The sequence below is a fragment of the Ochlerotatus camptorhynchus genome, unplaced genomic scaffold, assembly GCF_037179485.1.
Source record: "Ochlerotatus camptorhynchus isolate MF236.1 unplaced genomic scaffold, CSIRO-AGI_Acam_v1.1 ptg000150l, whole genome shotgun sequence".
Classification (NCBI taxonomy): Eukaryota; Metazoa; Arthropoda; class Insecta; order Diptera; family Culicidae; genus Ochlerotatus; species Ochlerotatus camptorhynchus.
Genome location: NW_027040640.1, coordinates 938,879 through 956,533, shown reverse-complemented (window position 1 = coordinate 956,533; position 17,655 = coordinate 938,879). Strand labels below are relative to the sequence as shown.

The following is a 17,655-nucleotide window of genomic DNA, read 5'->3' as shown; positions in this document are numbered from 1 at the left end:
CATAGGAAGAATTAAAATCCATCATCTCTGGATCAAAATCAGACCACTTTCATGCCACGACTGACTTTGGTTTTTTTTTAATTTCACTCCCAATGTTGCCTTAAAAATACATGGTATGTTAGATTTAAACTTATGGGAGCGGACATCCGATTGATGACCTTAACAAATGTCCAGAAAATCCTCTTGAACAAATTTATGATGGTTCTGAAAAGAACAGTTTTGTTGAGATGGTAGAGTCATGCTGAGCTATTAGGGTGTTCAAAACGGAAGAGGCTGGCGAGCTGTATGTTGTTTGGAACGAGGGTGACGCACTTGGCATCGATGGCCCACAGCGGCTCACGACGAGCAACTGAATCCGATCAGTAGCGGTGCGGCTTCTTCCTCCTTCTTCGGTGAATGGACGCTCATGTGGGCTGTAGCTCGCTGCTTGCGGGCAGTTTTTCTTTGTGTACTGGAGAACAATGTTCAACGCCGCGCACCGAATGCACTGCTGCTGCTGCTGATGACGACCGACCGTGTGACCTACTGAAAATTGGTTAAGTGTTCGTTTTAGCAGATTCGTAGAAAAATTTCCAATCGATTGGCTTGCTTAGAATTAAAATACATCCGCTATTGACAAAGTTATAAGTGGTCAAAACCTGACCACTTTTCGTATCGCGGACGATTTTGGTTTTTGAAATTGCACCCCCAATATGTTGCCCAAAGCCGTAATCCTACGTCAAAAAATCATAATCTCACAATATTGAGGATATCTAAGCTCTTGAGATGTTATTTTTTCTATTCTCAAGGTTTGGAAAATGCATGCCTTTGGTGTACTATATCTTCAGAAATCCAAATTCATTAATATATCGTTGTGGTGATCTCTATATAAGTGTCTTTATTAAATAAAAAATATAAGCAAAAAAAATCACAGAGCTCTAGAATAAGTATCATGTACTGTCTACTTTACCGACAGTTTCGTATCTTCCAAAGAACCATATGCAGGGCTGGTAGTGCTGTTGCGATATAATAGTAGTGACTAAAATAACGGAAATAGTGACCAAATAGTGACTTGTAAATACTCAATAAGTAACCAATTATATGGTAACTTAGAAAATCAAATACGGTTTGATATTAAAATTAACTTTTTATGTCATGGAACTTAAAATCAAATATCATAAATTCCTCTAATTTAATCGAATCTTACAACGGAATCTCCTGTGAAGAGCATTTGAAGTGATTTGAATAATTTACTTTTGCTAGCAAATAGTAATTCTCATTTTTTTTATGATCTTGTATTTGATTCTGCGTTCGAAATCTTTGAAATTTTGATATATCTAGTTAGATAACTTTGATAATTCGCTAATTTCATCAGAATGATCAGAAGAACATTTTTAGAATAATTCACCTTCTGTTAAACATAGAGACAAATAAGCTTTAACAAAAATTATACTGCATTCTTGAAATTCTTAGCAGAACAATCAACAAAATACTTGAAAATAGATTATTTTCGTAGTTGGAAATGCTTAACATCAAATATCAGAATAAAAGTGGAAAGTAAAGAGTTGATAGTTCCGGCAGTACGGCAGTGTGAAATTCGTATATAGAAAGTAGAAAGCAAACAAACGACAAAAGGTACGAATCGGGTAGAGCATCTCCTTTACCAAGCTCATCCGTTAATGAGGGATGGTGAGGGGTGTTTCCCCCTGCTACCACTGGCAAAAGGGATAACCGCCGATTTGCTCATGAACCGCCGATGTGCGGAAACAGTTCTATCGATTGTTTCACACTCAAGTCGCTATCTGACGTAAACAACTACCCGATTCGTACCTTCCTCAAAATTGTCCTTTGCTCGCTTTCTACTTTGTATATACAACTTTCACACTGCCGTACTATAACGAAACTATCAACTCTATAATTTAATCTCCTCATCTATCGTATAACATCTCCACTTCAAGTCTGATATTTGACGTTAAGCATCTCCGACTATGTAAATCGTTAAGTAATGAAGTAATAACACATGAACAGTTCAAGTAGATCATTTTCGATTTGTTGTTGATTCTTCTCGGAACTCCCTGAAGGCTCCTTCCATAAATCCACTTTAAATTTATTTGAATTCTCCTTGGACTTTCGATGCAATCATGCATTTCATAAATTTCTGCTTAAAATAATCTTGGACTTCTCCCCTGCATTTAATTGGAAATTCAATTCGTATTCTCCTTAGGATTCCCATAGTATTTCCTCAGAATTCTCAAAACCAAAATCCATCACAGAATCACTTTGAAACTCTTCTCAGAATTCCTTCGAGATTGAACCTTAAAAAATCGATTCCATTGGAATTCTCACAATTTATTTCGAACTCTTTAGAATTCTTTTGGAATTTCAGAACTAATTTTGAATGGAAGGGGTTAGAAGGAAAGGGGTGTAAGTGACTTTGATCGATTCTCTTCATCGACTTTCTCTTTCGTTAATAATTCCTTGATTCGTGTGTCATTCTGGATACTAGATGAGAACCTCCTTTATCAAACTATGTGGCAGAAATAGCGCAAAAAATTAATTTATAAAGCTGTAACTATCAACAGAGAAAGTCGATAAAGAGAATCGATCAAAGTTACTTACACCCCTTTCCTTCTAACCCCCTCAATTTTTATTAGAATTGAACCTAAAATCCTCATCCAATCATCATAGAATCCTTCTCAGAACTCTCGCTAGATGCACTCTCAATTATTATATTGGAATTATTTCCAAAATTGTTCCGGAGCTGAATTTTGCGTCTCTAATAATTTAAACATAGGTAAACCTGGCTTAAGATTCAAGCGGAGATGAAGAAATCGGTCCTCAGAGCACTTTATTTTACATGAGACTATCGTAGTCTGTACTTGGTATTCTTCTCTGAATATATTGGTGTCATCCCTAGAATCCTTTAAAATTCTCTTAAAATTTACTCTGGATTTTTTAAAGTTCTTAATCATCCTTGAAAGACTTTTGAAAATCTATCACAGACAAATAGCTTTGGAAGGTTTTCAAGGTTTACAATTCATTTTCTGGGAAAGGAAGTATATTTTCTCCGAGTTTTAATCGAAATTGAAGGAATTTCCCAATAGTTTTCTTGGTGTTCTAAAGTTTTGCGGTTCACTGATCACCCTGGTTAAAATTTTAAATCTTTTAAAAGATATGTATATTGTCAAAACTTCTTTGACTTTCTTAGTTCCAAGTACTAAATTTAAACATATTGTTGATATTTTTTTAATTTCACTCTATTTTAGTAGTGAAAAAGTGACTTTAGTGACTATTTTTGAGAAATAGTGACTTTAGTGACTTGTTGGTGTAAAAAGTGACCTGCTACCAGCCCTGCATATCATATTATAGTCCCAGATTTCAATTTTAGTTATTTATCACCTCACTTGTTGTGTTTGAAAATAAATTACTAAGCTAAATTGGGGACAGATCTTCCAGAGGACTACCCCTCGGCCGCCAGGGTCCAATCTTAAATTACATTTGATTTATAAATCCTACACGTGATCTCATCCTGATGCTAGAATAAGTTTCATGAAATGACCACTTTTGCTGATATTCTGGATTTTTTAAAGGACCATCCTATGGCCTCCAGGGTTCATATTCCTGTCGTAGTTTCAAGTCACATATCACCACTGAGCCTTAGAACTTAACGAATTGACCACTTGATCTCTAAATGTTCCGAATCTTCCAGAGGATCACCCCTCGGACCAAGGTTCCACATTCCGGTCATAGATCACACCTACTTGCTAGAATTCCTAACTTTTATTGATATTCCGAATCTACCTAAGAACCATCTGGTGGCTTCCAGGGTTCACATGTTGATCTCAGATACAGATTTTGCCATAAATTACCATAGCAAGTGATATGAAAATAAATTGCTGATCTGTAGAGTAACATACCGGATTTCTTCTTCTTTTTTAAGCGGGCAGTTTTTTTTTTGACTTTACTGGAACAACGCAGATGTCATACGATGAAAAGCAAACAACCATTGATATTTCAACCTAATCACCATTGCCTTCGGAATAATCCGCGCAGAAGAGATTGCACCATTCTTGAATAAAACAGCCTTCCGGATAGTCCTGTGTTAATTTCATGAAGCATGACTCACACCTCTCCTGTCGATTGACCTTTATGCGCGGGGTCAAACGAACATTCCACCGAGAATCATAGCAACAAAAAAAAAAACGCCATTCGTTACGCTATTTTCTGCGAATTCGCGCAGGAAATTGAATCATCGCTGTCCGGCCGCAAATAGTCACTTTCTTTGTTGTGCAAAATTTGTTGACCTCCCTGTGTCAGTTTGACTGACCAAAACTTCGCCACCGGAGAGCTAGAGAGAAAGAGAATTGAATAACAGCTACATACTGTGACGACCGGAATGCGGCATATGTGGACGTGTGTAGGACTTTGGCGAAAGAGTTCCCCTTCCTACCAACGCCGCTGCTGAAACTACACGCAACTTGCAACGTACCCAAAACAGCCGCAGCAGCAGCAGCAGTGGAAAAAACATGCCAACTTGTCCATTACGCAGCTATGGCCTTTCTTTCCATCCGTCGCATCCATATACCTCTTCTTTTATCCCATCTTCGGCCTTCCATCCCGTCCTTGCCAAAGTGGACGAGGCCGAGGCCGAGAAAAACGCAACCATGGCTTAGTCATATTTGCCTATGCCTGGGCATGGCTCTCGGTTCGGTTTTGCGGTTGTTATGGTGCGAGTGCCAAAAATAGACATCGCGAGCAGTCCGTCCGTCTTGTCCGTCGTTCGCCGCCAGCACCTCACACCGTGTCTTCGACACTCTCTGGAACTGGTTCAATTATTTCGATGGGTTCATTATCTGCTTCTCTCGCCGTCGTCGTCCCAGTGTTTCCAGCGAAACGAATACGGCCGATGGGTTGCGATGGTGGGTTATTCTTCGTGTGGAAGGCCGGCCACCATTATTGTCGAACCGCAGCGAAATCAATCGGCCGGGCGATTTGTGTCATGAAATAGGTTGTAATTTTACGATGATTGGAATTGGATATAATTTCAGATAAGTATGCGTGGGCAACTACAAGGTATGATTCGTCGCCATGAAGACAGCGGTTCTATTTCTGCTGGAATCTCCTGCGCTTGCTTGCAGTTTTCGCTTCCGTTTCCGTTATTTTTTATGACATCGGCGATGAAGCTCACCACTTGAGATTCAGTTGTGAGTTTGGACAAATTGGTTTGGTGATTTCCAGTTACAATGCCCTTCTTCTCGATCACTAGACATAGATGCATTATCGAAGACTCCAGTGTGGTTCTTTTTTATCCTTGATCGAAAACATCAAATAGCTTATATTTGATTTAGATGGATGTCCACTAGAGTGATGCAAAATTTGAAATTATCGCTCCATAATACTTAAACGATTCCAAATCGGATTCTGACTAACCTCTCAAAAGTTGAACCCATTTGGTGAGAAACTGAGATGGCACAAACCATTTGAAGTTTGTATGGGAATTACTATAGTAAAACCAAGATTTTTGTTCATGTCCATCTAATAATTCACCATATCGGTCTACTTCAAAAGCTTTCATTTGTACTTGTAGGAAATTTTCCCAGCTACAACTTTGCTAAAGACCTCTTTTTGATTAAATGCAAGGATCGTAAGTTATCAATGGTTCAATGCGCTGATGTCTTATGATCATGCTCAATCAATTGCTCAGCAGGCAACATTGGTGTTTCTGGGGCGTTGAATAGGACACAAAAATCATGTCTACTATGTCACACTGCAAAATACAGTGTTGCCTACAGAGCAGCTGCTTGATCTTGTCATAAGTTTACCAATCTCTTAAATAATTAATAACTTTTTCCTGTCTCGTTTTACATAGAAACGATCTTCTCTTGTAGCTGATCGAACTGTTTCGCAGCTCAATATGGAAAAAGACTGGAAGGCAATGAACAAAAAGTAGAGATTTCCCATAGTAATTTACATGTAAACTTCAAATGACTTGTGCGAAGTCTGTTTCTAACCAAATGAGTTGTAACTTTGGGAGGCTAATCAGGACCCGATTTGAAACCATTTAAGCACTGTGGAGCGAAAAAGTCAAATTTTGAATCAGTCTAATGTCCACATCAACATACCATTTTGGTCCTATTGATGTTTTACTTAAGACTAACATTCATAAGTTAAGTGGTAAAAGAAAATCATAAAAAAACTTAACACTCACTGGACACTAATAATAATAATAATAATAAAAGAAGATCTTAGAATTTTCCTCAATTGTTCGTCGCTTCAGAAAAGACCTCAGTAAATCGGCGGCGTAGCGTAAGGCGAGGGATATCGTAGTCGAACACCGAGGCGACTCTATTGAAGGTCCTGTGAATGCCATCGATAGCGGTATGCATCCCATAATTTGTCCGGTGTAGAGGTAAGCGCAGCATATGATTGTTCCGTAGGGCTCTGGGTTGGACATTTATGGCGATATCCTGCAGAACGGCGGGGCAATCGATTCTGTTCTGAAGAATGTCTACTACGAACAAGGCTCTGGATACGTTTCGTCTAGACCGCAGGGTCTCCAGATTGATAAGCTGACAGTGGCTCTCGTAACTGGGAAGATGATAAGGATCACGCCAAGGTAGCCTACTCAAGGCAAATCTTACGAACCTTCGTTGTACAGATTCGATCCTTTCCGAGCCGTTGAGGTATACTGGATTCCACACTGCAGAACTGAACTCTAGAATTGGGCACACTAAAGAGCAGTACAGCGATTATAAACAGTATACGTCAGTGAAGTTCTTAGCTATGGGTATGATGTTCTTGATGCTTTATCAACAATGTACGATACGTGTTGCTTGAAGGAAATTTGGGTATCCAGTATAACTCTGTTTTTTTTCTCATGGTCTGGCAACAGTACTTTGTGGACAGAAATGATGTCTTCTAGACAACAGGGCTTCATCACAGTTGAACCTCGGTATTATTTGAGAAGCTCGAGTGCTTAAAGGCTTTAACCAATTTTGACTCAAGTCTTCGCTCAAGTCTAGTGATTCTAGTTTTTCGTTAAAGACTTTGTAGGTTTCGTTTTCCGTCCGAAAATTCCTTACGGCGTACCAGAGATCGTCAAGCTTCGGGAAACTTTGAATAGGTTACCCAATGTTTCGTCCATAGCAGAGTTAGGTAGTTAGCTAGTAGGTCCAATAATCTATTAAAGTGAGGGCAGATTCAAATTATAAATAGTTCGTATATTGACGTCTATTCACGAATTATTACAGCTTTCCTCCAAAATTTTCATCTACATCTACTCCACATCTAAGCCATACTTCACTGCCAGCGACCCAGAAGATATCGGATAGTGAAATACCGTACCACCGGAATCCTTACTTACCTTACCAATCAGGCTAAGGCCTTGTTGTCCTCTACTGTCCGAAGAATTCGTCTCCACTCTACTCGATCCATGGCCACATTTCACCAGCCTCGTAGTCTGCGAAGGGTCCGCAGGTCGCCTTCTACTTGGTCGATCCACTTTGCCCGCTGCGCGCCTCTTCTTCTTGTTCCTGTTGGGTCGCTTTCAAAAACCATTTTCACTGGGTCGTCGTGCGGCATTCTTACGACGTACCCAGCCCACCGAAGTCGCCCAATTTTTGCAATGTGGACGATGGATGGTTCTCCAAGCAGCTGGTGCAATTCGTGGTTCATTCGCCTCCTGCACGTTCCGTCATCCATCTTTACTCCACCGTAGATGGTGCGCAAAACGTTCCGTTCGAAAACACCAAGGGCGCGTTGGTCCTCCACGGGCATAGTCCAGGTCTCGTGGCCGTAGAGCGTCTTGTAGATAGTCAACTTCGTCCGGCGGCGAATTTTATTCGACCGGAATGTCCTCCGGAGTCCAAAGTAGGCACGATTCCCTGCCATAATGCATCGTTGAATTTCTCTGCTGGTATCATTTTCAGCGGTCACCAGTGAGCCAAAATAACGAAATCGTCGACCACCTCGATTTCGTCAACGTCAATCTGAACTCGGGGTGTGAGGCCCTAGATCCTCTTCCCCTCATGTATTTCGTCTTCGATGCGGTAAAGTCCAATCCACCTAGCTTCAGGCTTCAGCCTGATGTACGTTTCTGACCATCGTCTCAAAGTTCCGTGCCATGATGTCGATGTCATCGGCGAAGCCAAGAAGCTGGATGGACTTCCTGAAGATCGTGCCACTCGTGTCTATCCCAGCTCTTCTAATCACACCTTCTAATGCTATGTTAAATAGCAGACACGAGAGTCCATCACCTTGCCATAATCCCCTTCGAGATTCAAAGGGACTCGAGCGTGTCCCCGATACTCTAACAACCCACATCGAGTCTTTAAACTTCTCCTTAACATCAGAAAAATTGCGGAAATCATAGTTTTGAGAATTTCAAAGAACTGTTGATAACTTCAGGATAGCTCTGAGAACTTCAAAAACGTCCAGAACTACGGGAAAGTTTTAAGATTCCATTGGTCTCAGGGCCTCGCTTAGCTCAGTCGGTTAAGGCGCAACTACAAAGCAAGACCATGTTGGAGGTGGCTGGGTTCGATTCCCGGTCCGGTCTAGGAATTTTTCGGGTTGGAAAATATCTCGACTTCTCTGGGCATAGAGTTATGATTGTACTTGCAACAGGAAGGGGAAATTCTCCTCTACCCGATTGTGGTTTAGGTTTGCGATTGAAGGTTTCGGTTCGCGAGAAAATGGCCTTACAAGGTTTGTTTACAAAATGGATTTAAGGCCATTTCAATTGTTGGTCTTGAATTTACAAAAATCTGTTCGATCAACAGTTGATGCCGGCGAATCGAAAAATTCACCAGGAATACGTAAGCCTTGACTTGACAAATCCTTTCTGTATGAAACACGCAGTCCAAGCAATATCATCGGAAGCTCGATGTACCAATCCTTCGGGTTGACTTGCTTTCAACGTCCTTTGGAACCTTTCCACAATTCTATTCGCTTGTGGATGGTATGCAGTAGTCCGAATATGATGAACCCCTAACATTTGGGTCAGTTCGTTGAATAATTCCGACTCAAATTGACGTCCTTGGTCTGTTGTTATATTTTCAGGAACACCAAACCTTGAAATCCACGTCGAGTACTGCTTCTGGCCAGCGTGAAAAACGATCGATCATCGTGAGAAGATAGCGATGTCCTTGTGATGGTGACAGAGGTCCAACAAGGTCGATATGAACGTGCCTAAATCGAGCCTTTGGACGATCAAATTCACCCGGAGGAGACGTAATAAGACGATGCGCCTTCGAACGTTGACAGTTTAAACAGTTCTTGATAAATCTATTGATATCAGCATTCATGGAGGGCCACACGAAACGCTCTGCTATGAGTTTTTTTGAAGCCCGAGAACCGGGATGCGCTAGTCCATGAAAGTGCGTCATGACATTTACTCGATGTGGCTTGGGAATATACGGACGAGGATGGCTGGTGAGAACTTTCCGCTTACAACGACCGCTGAAGCCTGGACGCTTGCTGTATCTACCATTTTATCTGCCATTTCCGCAAGCTTGGCCAGTGTTCCGTCGTGACAAGGACGAATGTTCGCAGGCAAACGCTGGATAAACAACATCTTCAACAAATTGTCGTCAACTCCCAAACCAACCGGAAGTTCCTGTATTTTTGACAGCAGATGCGTACGACGTAGATCCTCTAGATCGTGCGTTCCGATGGGTTTTTACGGCATTGTATTTATTTTCGGTGGGCGGCGTTGCAACAAGATTGGCAATGTGACAAATGACAGACTGGTCAACTTTTGCCACAATATGATGAAATTCCGTCTCGTCGATGGTAATCTTGGCAAGTGCGAATTGCGATTCAGCTTGCGCAAACCACATGACCGGGTCCGTCTTCCAGAAGTCCGATTATTTTACACCTACTGCTTGATTGTTGGGCTCCAGGTTAGCCATGTTGAGGTTAGTTTCATACGATTTTCCGAAAAACGGGTCTTTGTGATCGAAACGGGTATACGGACCGAATTCGCGACGTCGCGGGTCACCAATGTGGTGTTTCGAACCGATTTCAATGATCGAAGACGTTTATTACGGATAATATCAAACTCTTTATTCTTGGCAAATTACAAACTCGGCGTTACAAGAATAATTCTTCTTTTTCTTTCCCCTCCTTCTCACCGTCCTTTCTCTCTCTTCGCGCACAGCTCTGTCAACGGCTGCAAATTCCAGGGTGGTTTCCATTTCATCAGTTGCATCCCACACTTCCTTTTGTTTTCAAATCTGAGATTTTGGAAAATTGTTTGACATCTTGAATGTTTACCTTCAATGTAGAATCTTGAAAAACGATCGAATTTTTCTGCGAGATCCACCACTCGATGTCCAGTAACTCGATATCGAATGATAGAACCATAGTAAAAATGTGATAAGTGAATTTCATGGCTACTGCGAAGGTGATTACCTATGGGATTGATGTTCTGTAACTCGATGCTCCCTTCAAAATCGAGTCGTAGAAAGTTCAATGTATGTTAGAAGTTTCTAGACATATACAAGAGCACCCTTTTACCGATTCAGAGCAAGACTAATAATAACATAATAGCCGAACAATCGACACAATAGGTGCTTATTGTAAAAAATAGCAATCAAACTGTATCGCTCCAAAGGAGCCACACGCAAACAATTTCATTCTCAGATCGAAAATTGAAAGAGCATCCACCACTCTGCATCTACTTTACTAAATTTAGCATCATCAACAACATTGTTTACGTTGTCCATCGTGGCGGTGCTTCTGCTGGTGCGTCGAGCGCGTGACTTTTGCACGTCACCTTTCGTCTTGTTTCCATCCCTCTCCACGGTGCAAATCACATGTCAAGTCAGCTTATATTCATCACCACCGCCTCCTCTGTGACTGCAAATAATTGACCAAATATGCATGCGGGCGCCTCCCCTCTCCAGCCAGTCGTCCTGCCCAGTGCCGGAGGGGTGCCGGCCTGAGATTAAATTATCTTTTTGCCATTTTTCGCAAAACAGCAGCAGCAACGAAGAGAACCCCTCGCGCACACACAATATACGAACGGTTGTTATCTTTTGTTATTGGTAATTCGATAGTGTCGTCGGTTTGTCGCTGACGGCAAACCGACTTTGTGCTGCTGCTGCTGGTGGTGGTGGCCATGTGACACCACCAGCCGATCCAAAGGCGGTGTGGCAAAAATACACCTCTCGGATCTTTTCTTCTGGAAGGGCTCACGTTTGTTTACATCCAATAGAAAATGCTACTGCATTGCTTACTTCTTGCTGCGTGTAGCCAAAACATGATTAGATAAGAAACTGCGAATTTCGCAATCTACAGCAATGGATTTTACTAAACTATAAACGATCCAAGATGCAATTTTAAAACGCCACCTACCTTGGAAGGAATTGAGACTGCTTCGGTTGTCCGTCCGTTTATCCGTGGCTTGTTAGTAGATACAAAGCAGGGAAGGTGAAACCTTCGAGCTATGCGGCTGTGCACGTATTATTCCTCTGCAGCAGATGATCAATAACACACCGCAGAGCAGTGCGTGTATCGATGTGTGTGTGTGTGCACGAAACGCAATCGGACAAAGCAGTAGAACCCTCCCGGAATGGAATCCGGAAAGTTTCCGGACAGAATCCTAGAACTGTTTCCTCTCGATACTCGATTACTGCTTCCTTCTGAACACTCACTCACTCTATTAATGCTGCAGGAATTCCCATCTTCCTTCTTCTTCAACTGACACTAAATCACTATTTCTTTATACAAAACGAACACGGAAAACGTGAATCAATTCGACATTTTTCAGGCTGCTGTAGAGCTAAAGAAGAAAAAAACCGTTTCGTCATCCAAAAATTTTGCTTCCGAAAATGGAGAAAAGAGTGACACATACAACACTACACTGTTCCACTCGTCGACAGCAGCAGCAGGCCAATCGATAAACTATTTTTCCGCAACAACAATCTGACAGCAAGGATTTTCTCCTCCCTAATCATCGGGCATGGAATCTGTCACTCTTCTTCGCCATCGATTATTTTCATTTGCAACCAATTTCAGCACAAACTTTCCACTTTTTTTCCTGCAGCCACTGCTGTTGGCGTTTTCTGGCTGCTGCTGCCCTCTCCAACAGTAGGTAATCGTTATTACAGATTTTTCAAGTTCACACACCCGTCGTGGCCTACAACGGAACAAAAAAAAAATGAGCAATGGATGATCCGAAGAAAATCCCCTCCTACACGGAGGCTTTTTTTAACCATCCAGACCGGAACAATTCCGCCGCAAATTCATACGCACCAAGCAGTCCACAGCGATCCGCGCCGTTTACGTCTGGTTCTGGACAGGAATGTTCACCAAATTGTGCCCGAAAAAAAAAACTAGCAAATTTTCACGATCCTTTGCGCTAGCGAACAAAAACTACCTTCATCGATGTACACCAATATTCCGATTCAATTTCAGTGAAGAGTATAGTTCGAGTGTGTTGTAGTCAGAGAAAATTTTGACGTTTTGATTATTTTCGTCGTCGTCGTCGTCTGTCTGGCAGGCTGCTCGCTCACGCACACAGCTGTTCATCACTGCTGCCTGTTTGATGGAAATCGCGATGCGAAACGAGCAGGCGATCGGCAGAGTGGATGGGTAGATTGGAAGAAAAATGCCTTCTTGCACAAATACAGGTGCACGTCGGCACAGTGGGAAATGGTTGTTGGTTATTCAACTGCCAAATCAGTGATCGAAATTGTTTTACGTCGGAAAGGTCAATTTTAGAACTTGGGTGTCTTCGAGGAAGTTTCTTGAGGAAACACCTCCTGCTTGTGGAAGTGTCTCTTATGTGATTAATCCTCCTAAAGGTGATGCACATTTTGTTTTTCGCATAAGTGAAGATAGACTAATGGTTTCTTCAACAAAGTTGTAGAAGAAATCATTGGGGATTATTCCGAGAGTCGAAGTGTTTTTTGTCACTAGTAAAGTGAGAAAAGTCACGACGTGGTGACGTGACTCTCTGAGCAAATCAAACGGACGTTCACGTCACCACGACGTGATCTTTCTCACCTCACTAGTGACAAAAGTCACTTCGACTCTCAGAATAACCCCCATTACAAGCAATTGCATGATATATAGAGCTATGGTGTGTTCAGTAATGTTAACTATCCTCATCTATATAGGATGTTTTTATGATCGATCCCGTAAATCAGTTTTTCTATTGTAACATTGTCTAGTTATTTCAGGATTGTTTTTTACATTCTACAAAGTTGTTTACTTTTATAAAATTACGTAATTCTCGATTACTTTTTCGAAGGGACGTATCAGCTTTTGTAAACAATGCATTTGATCGTAGATTTGACGTAACTGGTAGCTCGCCCACTCACAACAAACATCGTAGTGAGGAAATGGCTCTAATGTTGACCTATGGATCTAAGATTGAACCCATCGCTAAAAATCTGGTACTAATGATTAATTTGTTTTTCTTTTAACTAGTTCGTTTATTTGGAAGGCTCAATCGCGTTAGCTTTAAGGAGCCGATAATTCATTGTTCTTCGTTTGTAACAAAATTCTCTTAATTATGTCTAGTAGGAGTTGGGCCGAATACTCGCGGCTTACTCGAAGTTACATTGTCGAAGGATAGGGTCAGGGGAGGAGCTTGGGGACAAGGTTTCGTTGCCTCATCAGAGCGTTGTCGCCAGTATGAACGGTAGTGCGGTTCTATTTCGTCTGGAGTTCGACCGGTTATGGGTGACGATGAGACTCATCGAGACGGGGGGACAAGACAAACAAAAACTATTAAAGAGAGACAACAGGCAAAGGAATTAAATTCTTATATTAGACATTTGAAGAAACACATAAACTAACTGCCTATAGCAGATATCGCAAGTCTCTGATAGGAACATATATGGTTGTCTTCCTTGGGCCTCAAGGGTATTCAAAAGCCGCTCTCTGGCGGCGTCATTATCCGTACATTGCCAAACTGCGTGTTCGATGTCATCGTAACCGTTTCCACACCGACAGATGTTGCTGTCCACGAAGTTTATTCTATTGAGATGAGCATCTAGCGAGTAGTGGTTGGACATAAGTCTACTCATCACGCGAATGAAGTCACGACTTAAGTCCAAGCCTTTAAACCACGCTCTCGAAGAAACATTAGGAATAATTGAATGTAATCACCGTCCAAGATTTCCATTGTCCCAATCGGTTTGCCAACTCGAAAGGGTACTCTGACGTACTTAATGGTAAAATTCATCGTGTGAAATTTGCCTGTCATAAAATTCAAATCATAAAAATATCTGTTCACGCAATTGAAGTGTTGGTACTTTTCAGTTAAAATACGCGGGATAATAATAGGTCGAAGTTGATCGGGAATCCCATGAGTTGCTTGTTTCATGATCAGATCATATTCAACTGCGATTGGTGAAGTGAGCACGGTTTGGAGTGTAACAAGGAAGACACATATCTGACGATATGTAGTGGTGGTAGATACATCGAGATTGTGTGTTCAGCCCAAGAATTTCTTCAAAATTTTCAATTATAATTGTGTTCGTCACTCCGCATTTGATTAGTATTCTAAGAGAGAGCTCCCAGAAACGGTTCTGGAGGGGTGTTACTCCTACCAGAACCTCGAGACTCATGTTATGCGTTGAGTGCATACAGCCAAGAGCAATACGCAGACAACGATATTGAATTCGTTCCAATTTTATTAGGTGACATTTTCTTGCCGAGAGAAAGCAGAAAGAGCCGTACTCTAGAACAGAGAGAATAGTTGTTTTATAAAGCGTTATGAGGTCTCCCGGATGAGCACCCCACCATGTGCCGCAAATTCAACGGAGAAAGTTGATCCTCTGTTGACATTTTTGCTTTAAATACGTAATATGGGTATTCCAAGTGCACTTTGAATCAAACCAGACCCCAAGGTACTTGAAAGACAATGATTGGGAAATGTTTCTGCCCGATAGATTAAGCTGCATTTGGGCTGGGTACCGCTTTCGAGTAAACACTACCAGTTCAGTTTTCTGCGGCGAGAATTCGATCCCTAGATTCCTAACCCAAGACGAAAAGTTATCTAAGTAACATTGCAATGGTCCTTGCAAATCCACGGCATGTGGACTGCTAATTCTGGAAGTTTTCAGTTGCCCAAGGGAAAGGTTCATTTGCTATACTGACAACAAATTGCACAAGAAATTATATGAAATTCCAGAAAGTCCACATCTGTGCAGATTGTCTGACAGGATTTCAATGGAAACTGAATCAAAAACCCCCTTAATGTCCAAGAATACTGAAGCCAATTGCTCCTTGTGTGCAAAGGCCAGTTGAATATCTGTGGAAAGCAGCGCTAGACAATCGTTTGTTCCTTTGCTCTTGCGGAACCCAAACTGTGTATTTGATAGCAAGTTATTTGTTTCAACCCACTGATCGAGTCTCCGAAGGATCATTTTCTTCAACAATTTCCTAATGCACGAAAGCAGCGCAATCGGACGGTATGAGTTATGGTCAGACACTGGTTTGCCAGGTTTTCGAATGACTATTACTTTGACCTGTGGCCGATCGTTCTAAAGCAGGTCGAAGTGTATCAATCAAGGTGTCAATATCCCACGAGTTTGGCAACTCTGAAATTATACTTTTGTGATTGTGTTTACATTTTCCATGGTTTATGGTTCATGTCAAACATTAAGTTTTATTTTCATAAGAACGAGATCGGAGTGGGCGGTAATTGAGGAATTGGAACAATCCAACCTATACGATCCATCCACAAGTAAAGTGTGCAGAAGCGAGGGTTTAGCCTGATCGCTGGAGGACGATATTTCCACCAGCTGCCAGTAAAATGATCCCCGACCAAATCAATCCCAGAATTCGAACGGGCGAAAGTTCAATCCCACCCTAGAAACAACATTCTCGAAACAGATCATCTGATCGGCTCAGACGTGACCTAGAAGACATCACCCAAGCTGATTATGATGTCTCCTACCACCACTCAATTACACACACGTTCAAACCTACCAAGTTCACGATCCTTTGCAGTTGTGGTACGTTCCACAAAGTACCACCAATCAAAACCCCAGTGAAAACCATCAAATGTCCCTCCACTTTCATATCTGTCATACTTCGGAAATGGTGCGCGATTCAGATAAGCTTCGTATCTGCAGTTCAACTGCAGGCCAGAGCTGGTAAATATCACGGTCATCATGTGAGGATTAGAAAACAGATCCTCTCACTATCACGAGACGAAACTAGCTATCATTAGCTCTCTTGTCATTTTTCAATGATCAAGCACTCATGATAATAATTCTTATGCGGTTTTGACATCAACATTTCTAACTTATTTAGATGAATTTAAGTAAACAACCGTATGTAATCGGTAGAGTGAATATGTTATTAAGATTTCCTCGGTACAAGTAACTTTAATAGCATTAAATGCGCTAGTAATTACGATGATCACAACACTGTCACGTTCTGTCATGACGAACCTTTGACCTTTACCAGCCCTGGTTGTTGTTCATCTGCACGACCATGGGATCTTGCCCAACAGTAAAATTATTTAGTGTCGTCATGCGAGACCTACTGACCCCACCGAAACCTCTCCTGCCGCGAATCAAACGTTGGAGATTGAGCAAGGCTTATAATTGACTGATTGGTAGGCCACCCTTCGCCCGGGTCCTTTCGAGACGAACTAGTGCAACAGAAGAGTGCAGATCGGATCGTTGATGATGAGGTGTACTCACGAAATATAATGTTATTGCATTTCTGATTGCATTGATCTGTTCCTATAAATCCTATGCTGTTTCGCTAAGGCAATCGTACATCAGTCCAGATCTTATGGAATATTTGGGGTTAATACGTATCGACGTCTCCCAACAGTACTGGTACTTGAATGGACATCCCTTTCCCTTCGAAGTCCATATCAATTGAAACCAATGATTTGCAAGAATACCCTTGGACCGGGATTCAAACTTGGGCCGAAATGCACAACCCATCACGCACACTCCCTATGTTTTTTTTTATCGTTTGTTCTGCATAACATTGCATTCCGCACCGTACCGTCGTATTGGCCGATCTTACGGGTATTTGACCCGTGGAGGGAACCCATTTTGGCCGTCTTGACTGTCGCATCGACCCTCTTGACCGACCATGGTGTGGAAGAACTCTGTTGGCGTGGGGCCCGAATATAAGCTAATCTGGATGAAACCATGATCCACTGGGATTATCGCTACGAACCGGATGAGATAAGCTAAGTTTTGTTGGTTTTGAAGAGATAAGAGATTCAGATGCTGACAATACTCACAGAATTTTTCGTTGGAATATTTCGAAAAGTGGCAAGGAACGATCCATGAACTCAATGTGAAGTCCAATAGAATAAATCCGGAGAACTTTGAGATTTGGGCGTAATTGTTTTGTAAACAAACACGTCTATCGCCGATTTCTCGCAAATTGAAACTCAATCTCGCGAACAAACCCGACCAAATGATAGAGGAATCATTTATCTACCTGTGTGTGCCGTTAATTTTTTAGATTGAGCTTTGAATTGCGAGAAATCGGTGATTGTCGTGTTTGTTTACAAAAGGAATCACGCCCTTATCTCAAAGTTCGCCGGAGATAAGAAATAGTCGACCTTAGCAACGATTGGAAAAACGTCAACACTCGACAGTGATGCCGTATTATACTATATTGTTTGTATCCTACTTGTCAACGTGTGTCCTAAAGTGCCGAATAGTGTGCTATGCTGTTTTT

At 41.7% G+C, this 17,655-nt stretch overlaps 1 protein-coding gene across 6 annotated transcripts in view; it reads right to left on the bottom strand.

Moving 5' to 3' along the window:
• Positions 1 to 17,655, bottom strand: part of LOC135701158 (serine/threonine-protein kinase Wnk-like) — a 158,032-nt gene that overhangs the window by 129,817 nt on the left and 10,560 nt on the right. For 2 of the 6 annotated variants that reach the window (XM_065221864.1, XM_065221865.1), the window contains exons 1-2: positions 12,238 to 12,423; positions 11,338 to 11,764 (exon numbers count right to left, since the gene is read on the bottom strand). The gene's annotated coding sequence lies outside the window, so the exon portion shown is untranslated. Of the gene's footprint in view, positions 1 to 11,337; positions 11,765 to 11,836; positions 12,083 to 12,237; positions 12,424 to 17,655 lie in introns of those variants that run through there. The other 4 variants (XM_065221863.1, XM_065221866.1, XM_065221862.1 and 1 more) reach the window with 4 other exon arrangements.